Source organism: Solanum stenotomum, chromosome 9 (genome assembly GCF_019186545.1).
Source record: "Solanum stenotomum isolate F172 chromosome 9, ASM1918654v1, whole genome shotgun sequence".
Lineage (NCBI taxonomy): Eukaryota > Viridiplantae > Streptophyta > Magnoliopsida > Solanales > Solanaceae > Solanum > Solanum stenotomum.
Genome location: NC_064290.1, coordinates 20128273 through 20139138, shown reverse-complemented (window position 1 = coordinate 20139138; position 10866 = coordinate 20128273).

Here is a 10866-nt window from a genome sequence, read left to right as displayed (position 1 = left end):
TATAAAGATGAAGACAATAAGAATATAAGACAAGAAGAAGAATACAAGATAACTTTCTTTCTTTCAAGAATTCACCAAATCTTCAAGTGTGTACAATATGAACCCTTATGCCTCTATTTATAGTGTAACATAGAGGCATACAAAATGTTAGTCATAAACATCACATTAAACATGAATATAATGGAAGAGGTTATGGAGGTGAAAAGTTACAAGAATAATGATCATAAAGGTGGAGGTTATCTTCGTAATGGAGGAGGTTATGTAGTAACTTTTTGGTGTAGTGGACATCCATACTATATTATTTTATAACAGTCACATGTGCATGTATAAAATTAATTGTTTTTATGTCAACTTGTATGTAGATTTGGAATGTTTGAGTAAATGAAAAAGTGTCTATTAAGTACTTGTTTAAGCTAAATAATAAAAATAAATAAAAAATAATAACTTCAAATTTCCACCTTATAATTTTTGGCTTATAAGTCAAAAGCTAAAAATCAATTTAAATAGAATCTTAAATACACATAATTAGATTTTTTTTATATGTATGTAAATTTAAGCATCTTCCTTCCTTCCTCCCTGTCCAATTACTATTTCCCTTCACTCTACTCTATAAATAGAAACTGTCCTTCACTTGTTTGCAACTTGTAACCCTAGCTCTCTCTATCTTCCCCTTTTGCCTAAGTAAACGGTGTGATGATTAAATTCGGTAGGTTGTTTCCAAATTTAGCAATATTCGGAAAAAAATAGGGTATGATGGTAGATGAAAATCTCTGGTTTGAAATTGTCTATTAATTTGTATATTATATAATATTTGCTTGCAATTTATGTTAATTATAAATTTATATAATTTTATATTAAATAAAAAATTTGAAAAAAACAAAATTTTATATCACATGAAAATTATATAAAATAATTATTTAGGAAAAAGAAACAAAGAATTTATATTATGAAATAAGAGACAAGAATGAAATGGAAATAATAATATAATATTAAGGAGAGAGAAAATGATTCTTTTTTAGAGAGTAAAATAGAGAAATGGGTTGGAGTTGGTTGTTTGAAAAAATTTGGAGAGTAAAATAGAGTTTAGGGTTGGAGATGCCCTTAGTGATTAAATTATTGGCATGATACTTTCTGACTCCCAAATTTGGCATGTTTTATTCTGTGTATATGCTTAAATTATTTTTGGCTCTAAGTACCCGTTTGACCATAGATTTCCCAAGTAAAATTTGGGCTAAAATTTGGCAAATAGTGTTTGTCCATACAGTTTGACAAATGGCCCAAATTCTCAAATACTAGAAAAAATAGTATTTGGGTCAAATCTCATTATTTGAGAGCTTTAAAAAATTCAAGTTCTTCACCAAACTTTTATCTTTTACAAAAACACTCTCTATAGTAGTTGTTTGCTCTGTATTACATAATTTTTTAGGTGAACACCAAAGTAGTGATGAAATATTCAGTGAGTATGAAAGTGATGATATGATTGTTGATGAAATGGACGAATAATTGGCTTAGGGGAATAAAGTCATGTGCTTCGTCTATTTCATGATGTATGGAATGATGGTTATTGCACTCACACCGAACTACCACATTGCTCCAGTGTCATGGACACTACTTGTTAGTTATTGCAACGAAGATCCAATTGACTTGTTGCGGAAGTCATGAATCTTGTTACGTCGACGTTTCTATCTTGCTATGTAATACAAACATGTGGTTAGTTTTGATAGTCTTTAAAACTTATGAGTATAAATTATATTTATTTGAAAAGGTCAAATATATTTCTCAAATATTATGGCCAAACACATGGTGAAATTTCATCCAAATAATATTTATCAAAAATATTTGAAAATCTATGGCCAAACACTAGCTAATTATCCCCACCACTTGGTTATTTGATAGCTTTCACTCCTTAGATGACCTCACGGAAGGAGGCTTATTGCGCTCACGTTCACGTTGTATAGGATAAAATTCGGACTTGATGGGTGGACGAATCAAAAGGTGACTTACGACAAGTAGGGGTAGATCTATAGGGTAGTGAGGAACCAGAACCCCTGTAAAAACTTATACTGTATATACGTTTTTTAAAAAAAACAATAACTTAATAATTAAGAATCCCAAATTTGTATAATATTACATAATGATGTTTGTTTAACAATGATGAAAGCTATAACTCCACTGACTCGTCTATGAAGCCTCTAAATACTGAAGATAGGTATCGAGACAAGATCCCCAACTACCTGAATATTCTACAGACAATATCTAGATCCTATCAAAACTCTAGATAGACTAGATCCCTCTGGAGAGCAAGGAAATCTCACCAAATCTAAGTGAGAGTGAGATCCTTATGATGCATTTGTTGTCGATCCTGAATCCTAGAATTTGCATCATAAAATAATGTAACGCTAAATGATGTTACTTCATGGAATGTACGTATATAAAACAACTAAATTAAACAACTGGCTAAAACTAAATACTGAGTTAAATGAGAGTGAATATGAAGATAAACTAAAATAAAGTAGACTAAATAGTATAAAATAAAACTTTTAAATGGAAAAGGTGGGACATGTTCTAAAATTGATTAACTTAACATGATAGATGAATATTTGAAATTTGAGAAAAGGAATACATAAAATAGTATGTATGCCACAACCCAAAGTATACCCTAGACGTAACATGGCGAATAGAACCCTAAGAGGCTCTACACAAGTCACTTAGCATACATCATACAAGATAATAGAAATAAAGATTTCAAAAAAAGAATCTTATATCATAAAAGAGTTTAACAAAAGCGGAAGTCTAACATAGTCTCACAAATCATCTATTACATCATAAGGAAGTGAATGAGACGTAACTCATACATCACATACAAAGTCCAAAAATTGAAATAAAGAAAGCAATAAAATTGTCTTGGTCCTTGGAACATGAGAACTCATCAATCCTTGAATGCCAAAAGATTAAATTTCCATGACTGTGAGAGGTAGGAGTGTTAGACCCTACATTAGTGAAACAATGTATGCACAAGTATGCATTAGTACATGGAATGTACTAAGTATGATAGCAATGCATAAAAGTTATGAAATCATGCTAAAAGGTAATTTACATGACATGCAATGACCAAGCTAAATCATAAGATAAAAGGTTAGAAAACATAAATCATAATCATGGTCAATGCAAGCTAAACATCTTTGATGCACTTGTGAAATATTTAGAAGTAACCTTAGTTCATTATTGTGGGAATTTTACCATGTAACCGACATAGACCATGTGATCTATAACATGAAATTTGGTGCCACACCGAAAAGAGATATCTTTACTTCTCAAGGTAAGAACCATGAATTCGAGCTAAAGTGGATCCACTAGCTAATGTCTATCTGAGAGAAATCATCCTATGGTGGCACATAGTTTATGGGATGTGGGTAATTACCGCTAGTCCACTCGATGCTAAGTAAATTCCACAGAATAGTCATTAGTCATAGTCATATTACCATCCATGGAAAGACCCAATTAAGTAATCAATATCAATCTAGAGTTCATTTAGAATAACTCTTAAACTTAATTCAACTTAGGTGAGAAAACCTTTCAACCTTATGAATTCTTTATGTGAGAAATCCTTCCACAATCTAGTGGTGTGTGAGAAAAGCTTTCACAACAACATTGATACTTTACTCTCAAAGCATTCTCAAATCATTTACATCAACTTCATAAAATTATGCATATCTTCATAAATTCATATTTCATAGTTCATAAGCTTCATCATGTGCTCATAGTCTAAAAATCATGGATCATGTATGAGTTCAATTTAAAATCATATAAATACTTTTAATTCATGCATTAAAGATAAGAAACAAGTAATATAATCATAATTGAAAAGAACCCATGAAGATGGAGTAAAACTCTTACTTTGAATAGAGAATCTAACTTGTAAAATTTGAAGATTTTAGGAACCCTATAGAGGAAAAGAATATATTGGTGAATACTAACATACCTTAGTGATCAATCCCCAAAAGCTATCGATAATTGAAAATCTTGAAGTGAAACCCTAGCTTCTTCTTCCTTAGCCTTAGAGAGAATTTTGGGGTGAACGATTTAGAATTAGTATTTTTAGGACTTAATTCACTTATATAGGTCTTGAAATAAGGGTTAAAACGCCACGACTTTGGCATTAAACACCTAGGGAAAAGACCAAAACCCCCCTAAAATAATTGTCGACCCCTTTCTACGGTTTTGACCTACGGTCCGTAGGACTTTCTACGAAAACTGTTCAACCATAGAAAAGTTTAGAAATTTTAAAATTGGACCAAATTTATATGAGACCTTTCTCGGTCCGTAGACTCACTACAATAAATATGATATATAGCTACGAAATTATTAGCTACGACATCAAATTCATCACTAATTGTTCGCTTTTAGTGACAAAATTTACTTTTCATGCTTAAATATATGAGACACATACTTTTAGTGACGAAACAAAAAAAATCAGCAAAGTTTCATCTACTAAAGATTCCCCCCAAAAAACTAATTGGCGCCATTTGTTAAGTAGTGTTAGTCACGAATTTAAAGTTATTGGTGACACATTAGTTCGTCACTAATAATGTATCTAATTCATAACAAATTATTTTTTGTCTTCAAATTTATTGATTTTTTTACCCAAAAAAAATTCATCTAAAAAAATATTTTGTTACAATATCGACAAATTAGAATTCGTAGTTAAATATTATAAGTTTTAGCTATAAGAATTTAGCTTTAATTATGATATTTATTTTCGTCACTAATAGTATAAATAATTGGTGACAAAGATTTTATTGTCTCTAAACAATCTGTGATTTAGTGACAACGAAAAAATTGTCACAAAATATGTAAGGTGTTAAATAGCGACGACTTAAAATTTGTAGTGAATAATTCAACTATTTGCTACGAAAAAAATTCATAGCTAAATACAATTTTTTTTTGCTACAATTGTTCATAATTACAAGTGACAACTTACAAAAAGAATAATATAAGTGCTTCATAAGAAATAGACAGAGTCCTTTCGTTAATTGGCGAGGAAAACTATTAAAACCAACGAATTCGGTCCATTTTGTAAAAATGAAAAAGTTCAATTCATGATTTTTCTTAAATTACACAATTGTAAAATGCATCATTTCAAAAATACAATCCAGGTTATAAGTATCGTGAGTGGGGTACGATTTTGCCACTAGATCACTAATATTTGTTGGTTTAACACTTTTATTTTTTATTTGATACACTTTCATCGATAAAGACGATAGAAAAAATAATTTCTCAAGTCTTGGTGCTAATTTTTGTGCATGTCTATTGATTTGTGATTGGTAAACTGCATAGACTAAGTCGATCTATTTGCTTCTGTCTAAAAATATGTAGATATTTAATAGTAATTCCACAAATGCACGAAGATCAACTTTACAAAGATAACATCAACTTACAAACTTAGACTTTGCAAAGGTGCGAAATATTTCATGAATTTCTATTAATTTTTTCATCAGTGTGAAAATCGAAATAAACTAAAAAAATGAAAGCACAAATGAAAGAAACGAACAACCTAGGATTTCAAATATATTATGATGAAATACTATAGTTATGGGTATCGATGTTTTTTTTTACAAAACAATTGATTTACTGACCAAATTGAACCGATTATTCAATTTTTTAAATAAAATCGAAAGTTTAATTTTATATAAATTTATAATTGTACTATATAATTTTTAAAATTTATAAAAATAACTGAATAAAATAACAGAATCGTATTGAATATATTTAAAGATATGTTAAAAAATATACAGTTTAATTAAAATATAATCTACATTTGAATGAATTGTGGGTGGTAAATTTCATGCACTTGTGTACGTGTATAAATAATCATATAATATATTATATCTACAAAAGTTAAATTTGAAAGAAGTAAATGAAGTAGAAAATAAATTAAAAATGAGAGACAAGAGAGAGTTGATATGATGGTAAGCACTCCTCACTTCCAACCTTAAAGTTGTGAGTTTGAATTCCCAAGAAAGCATAATGTGGGAGCTCCTGGGGAGGAGTTCAAAATAAATTTGAGATGGCGGGGGGTGGGGGGGGGGGGGGNTTTTTTTATAATAATAAAATTGTCCCTAATTAATACATTTAATAACAAAATAATTTTTGGTATATAAAATATAGTCATTAGTGACGAAATTAAATTGTGTTCAACTACGAAATGCATATAACTTTAGAGACAACTGATATCGTCACTGATTGAAGTAAAATAATTAGCGACGATATAATTTTGTCGATAGTAATAACCTTTTTAGTGATAAAACATACTATTATCTACAAAAAAATATAATTTTTACGACAAATAAATTTGTCACAAATGTTTAAGCATTTGGGGACGATTTTTCTTTTTGTAGTTAGTATAATACTTTCAGCGACGAAGCACTAAATCGTCTTTGTATACTTTTAGAGACACATTTAGTGACGACTGAGTGACGAATTATTTTTCGTCTCACAAGATTTTTAGTGACGAAATATGATTTATAAATGACGAAATTATTTGTCCCTGATAATCGAATTTGTTGTAGTGACCCCAACCATAGAACTCAACTTTGACTTTAAAATTTCACTAAGTCTGGACTTTCCTACGAGACCTTTCTACGATCTGTCATAACTCCTATGGTTCATCATGTTTAGACGTAGGCCAAACTTCAGAAACTTAGTTTTTTCAAAACTCAACCCAACTTCTATGGTTTCCCTTCTACGATCCGTAGGACATCCTACGGTCAGTAGATGGGACTCGTAGTCCAGTGATGACAGCCAAATTCTACATTTTTCCACTTTCGAGGTATTACAGTGTAATTATTTTTAAATCACTTTCATTTCCAGATGATAAAAAATCAATTTCTATGGCTTTAGTTGAAAATTTTCTAAAACTATAAATATGAGAAATCATCATATTTATGATGCATAAATAATCATATCAACTTTAATTGAAAAATATATAATATCTTTAAGTGGGGAGTTTCTTACAATTTATATACACCATGTGAGCTTATGTTGTCCAACTTATGCTCTCAGTTGGGAGGGTTGCCCTACATCTTGTCATAGTATAAAATTATTATGTGTTATATGGATCTATTACTGAGTCTCTTGGGTCAAGTGAGTTGATTGTATAATAGTGTGCTAAAAATCGTACGATGGCCATAATTATGGAACCTGGTATGAATATGCATCCTTTCGGTGCTAAATAATCCTCCCAAAATAATTTATATATACTGATATGATCATAAAGAGATAAATTATCTGTTTTTTTTTTAATTAAGACTTATGTCACGACCCAAGGGTACCCCCTAGACATAACATGGCACATAGGACCCCAAAAGGAACCATGTAAGCCACTTAGCATATCATAACATAAAGGATTAGAATAATAAGAGTAAAAATGCATTTAAGTCCAAAAGTTTCATAAAAGCAAAGCCATAGTCTAGACTTGTCTCAATTAGTCATCTATAATGATCGAAGTATCAAATAGGGTCATGGCCCTTACAAACACAAAATTCAAAATTCTAATACAATGAAAGAAAGGAACTACAAGATATCACTCGTCCTAGAATCCATGAGGACTCACCACAAGCAAGGAGAATAGTCAGTCCAAGCTTTGAACAAGAAGGAAGATCGCCTCAAACACCGGACCCTAAACTTATAGAAAAATGTAGAAAATATGGGTTAGTACAAAAATGCACTAAGTATGGTAGCCATCTATAAAATTATGAAGACATGCTAAAAGGTAAATTTTAGTTGAAAAACATGCACTTTGTCAAGCTTAAGAATCTTCATGAAGATTAGTGCAAAAGCATAAGTCATAAGCATATTCAACACATAGTTCATCATATCATAATGGAAACATACCATAAATACTCTTAAATTATCCTTGTGAAATGCATGAATAAGATCCCATAATCCTACCCACACTAAGGAAAGCTTCTTAATTAACTATAGTTCATATTCTTGTTCATACTATCATAGTGGGATTAGCCTTAACCGACATGGACCATGTGAGCTTAATCATGGAATCTGGTGTCTACCCCACACCTAAAAGTGGTTGTCCTACTTGCCTAAGGTAGAATCATACTCTTAGATTAGGTGGATCCACTAGCTAAAGACCTATGTGGGCACATAGTTTATGGGATAAGGAGATTGCTTCTAGAAACCGCCCTTTACTAACGAAGGAGCTTCCATCTCATTGTTAATATCCTCTCGGTACTAAGCATAATTCCCATTGAGTTCATATTAAGTCTTGACTTAAATTGATTATCATGGAAGAATGTCTTGACACTCAATCCAACATAACTCATACTAAAGCTCCTAGATTCAATGGGTGAGACTAGTCTTCCAACCTTAGAATCATTACATGTGACCAACCTTTCACATTATATCATTTTCATACAAAAGTGTGTACATGAGGATAACTTCCAACAACACAACAACTAGATCACAATTATAATCACTTTACTCTCAAAGTGTGCATAAAACATATACCTACATCTCATAATCATGCATAATTCATATACCTTGCCCTTCAAGGACCATAGATCACAATCCATCAACACATCTAGAATTACTACTTTACACACGGATGATAGCATAATTCAAGTAGTGAATTCATTACATTCATAATTCTATAACATTATGCTTGCATCAATCAATAACCACACTTTAAGATCCAATTTGAGAAAATAGGGTAATTCATGGATTCTTGGGGAATTCAACTTAAAATAATATAAAATCACCAATATATCCATAATTAAACATAATCCAATCATTTAAAATGAATTTGAAAGGAATCCATGAGATTGAAGTCAAATCCTAACTTTTGGTTTTTCTAACTTTGAAATTGGGGATTTTGAAGGGGATCCATGGGTGAAGGCTACCCATGGATGAATAACTACCATACCTTGATGAAGAATTACCACGAATTTGAGGAGAAAAGATGGATCCTTCAACCCTAGCTTCACCTTTCTTCTTCTTCCTTGGAGTTCTAAAGAGAATATTTTGGAGAGGGTTTTGGTTTTGATTTGGGGGTTTAGAAATTATGATTTAGAAGACTTAATGGTCCACATGTTCATTCTCACTCCTTGAGTAGATCAAAATTTCATTGATGAACACAATCACAAACATGTCTAGGTATTGACTAAACACTCTATTTATCAAGTCCATAAATGCCGCCTGAACATTAGTCAACCCAAACGATATTACTAGGAATTCATAATGACCATATCTTGTTCGAAAATCCTTCTTGGGAATATCAACCCCCTCTCACTCTCAATTGGTGATAACCCGAACGAAGGTCAATTTTGGAGAAATAGCTACCCCCTTGAAGTTGGTCAAACAACTCATCAATTCTTGGAAGGGGATATTTATTCTTGTTGGTCACTTTGTTCAATTGACGATAATCAATGCATATTCTAAGAGACCCATCCTTGTTTCTAACAAACAACATCGGAGCACCCCATAGAGATATACTCAATCGGATATAGCCCCTGTCTAACAAATCCATTAGTTACTCTTTCAACTCGGCCGGAGTCATTCTATAAGGAGGAATGGAGATAGGTTGCGTATTCGGTAAAAGATCAATGCCAAAATATATTTCCTGCTCAGGAGGAATATCGGGAAAATCATCGGGGATAATTTCCGAAAACTCGTTTACTACCGGAACCGACTCTAAAGAAGGGGTTTCAGATTCAACATCCTTCACCCTAACAAGATGGTAAATGCACCCTTTGGAGATCATTTTCCTGGCTTTAAGGCAAGAAACAAATTGACATCTAGGGATAGAATTTCCCCCCTTTCACTCTAAGATAGGCTCATTTGGAAATTGGAATTTAACTACCCGAGTCCTACAATCAATAAAGGCATAACATGCATGCAACCAATCCATACCCAAAATCACATCAAAGTCTAACATGTCTAACTCTACCAAATTCACCAAGTGACTCTATAGGACAAGGAAATGGGACAACTTTTATAAAAACTTTTAGCCACCACCGAGTCACCAACCGGGGTAGAAACCAAAAAAGGTGCTACCAACATTTCGGGGAGTATTTCAAACTTCATGGACACTAAAGGTGTCACAAAGGACAAAGTGGCACGGGGATCTAACAAGGCATAAACATCAATAGAAAAGACTTTTAACATACTGGTCACCACATCGGGGGAGCTCTCTTGGTCATCTCGAGATTGAAGAGCATAAAAACGGTTTTGCTTTTGGGCCTTAGAGTTTGAACCACTTGGAGGAGCTTACTTGCCCTCTTTTGTTGTTGCCGCAAGTGTTGGACAATCTCTCATCTTGTGGCCACTCTTTCCAGAACCATAGCACCTATCCGAGCCAACTAGGCATTTGCCATCATGTTTTCTACCATATTTTGCATAATTAGGCCTCACAACATAAGAACCACCACTATTACCTCCTTGAGGTTTTGAGTTGGAAACCCTATCCTTGTCGACCCTTGGAGCACTAGAGGAGCCTTGATTAGAAAACATTTTTTTTAACATTTGTCGACCTTGTCCATCGAACTTAGCATTAGAGAAATTCCCATCACTGGTCCTTGCTCTTTTCCCCTCCCTATTCATTCTTTTGAGCTTTGACTCCTCAATTTGTTGGGCATGCACCATAAGACGTGAGATATTCATATTGTTGACACCTAATTTTGGACCTCCACATTATAGATTAATCATCGATCTTCTTCAATTTCAAACGATTTGAAATAATTAGTTTTAGAGAATTTCTAAAACAAAAAATTATATATAAACAAAATAAATAATAGTTTACAAGTTATTTTTAAATGGCTTATCGCTTTTATAATTTTTTAATAATATATCTTT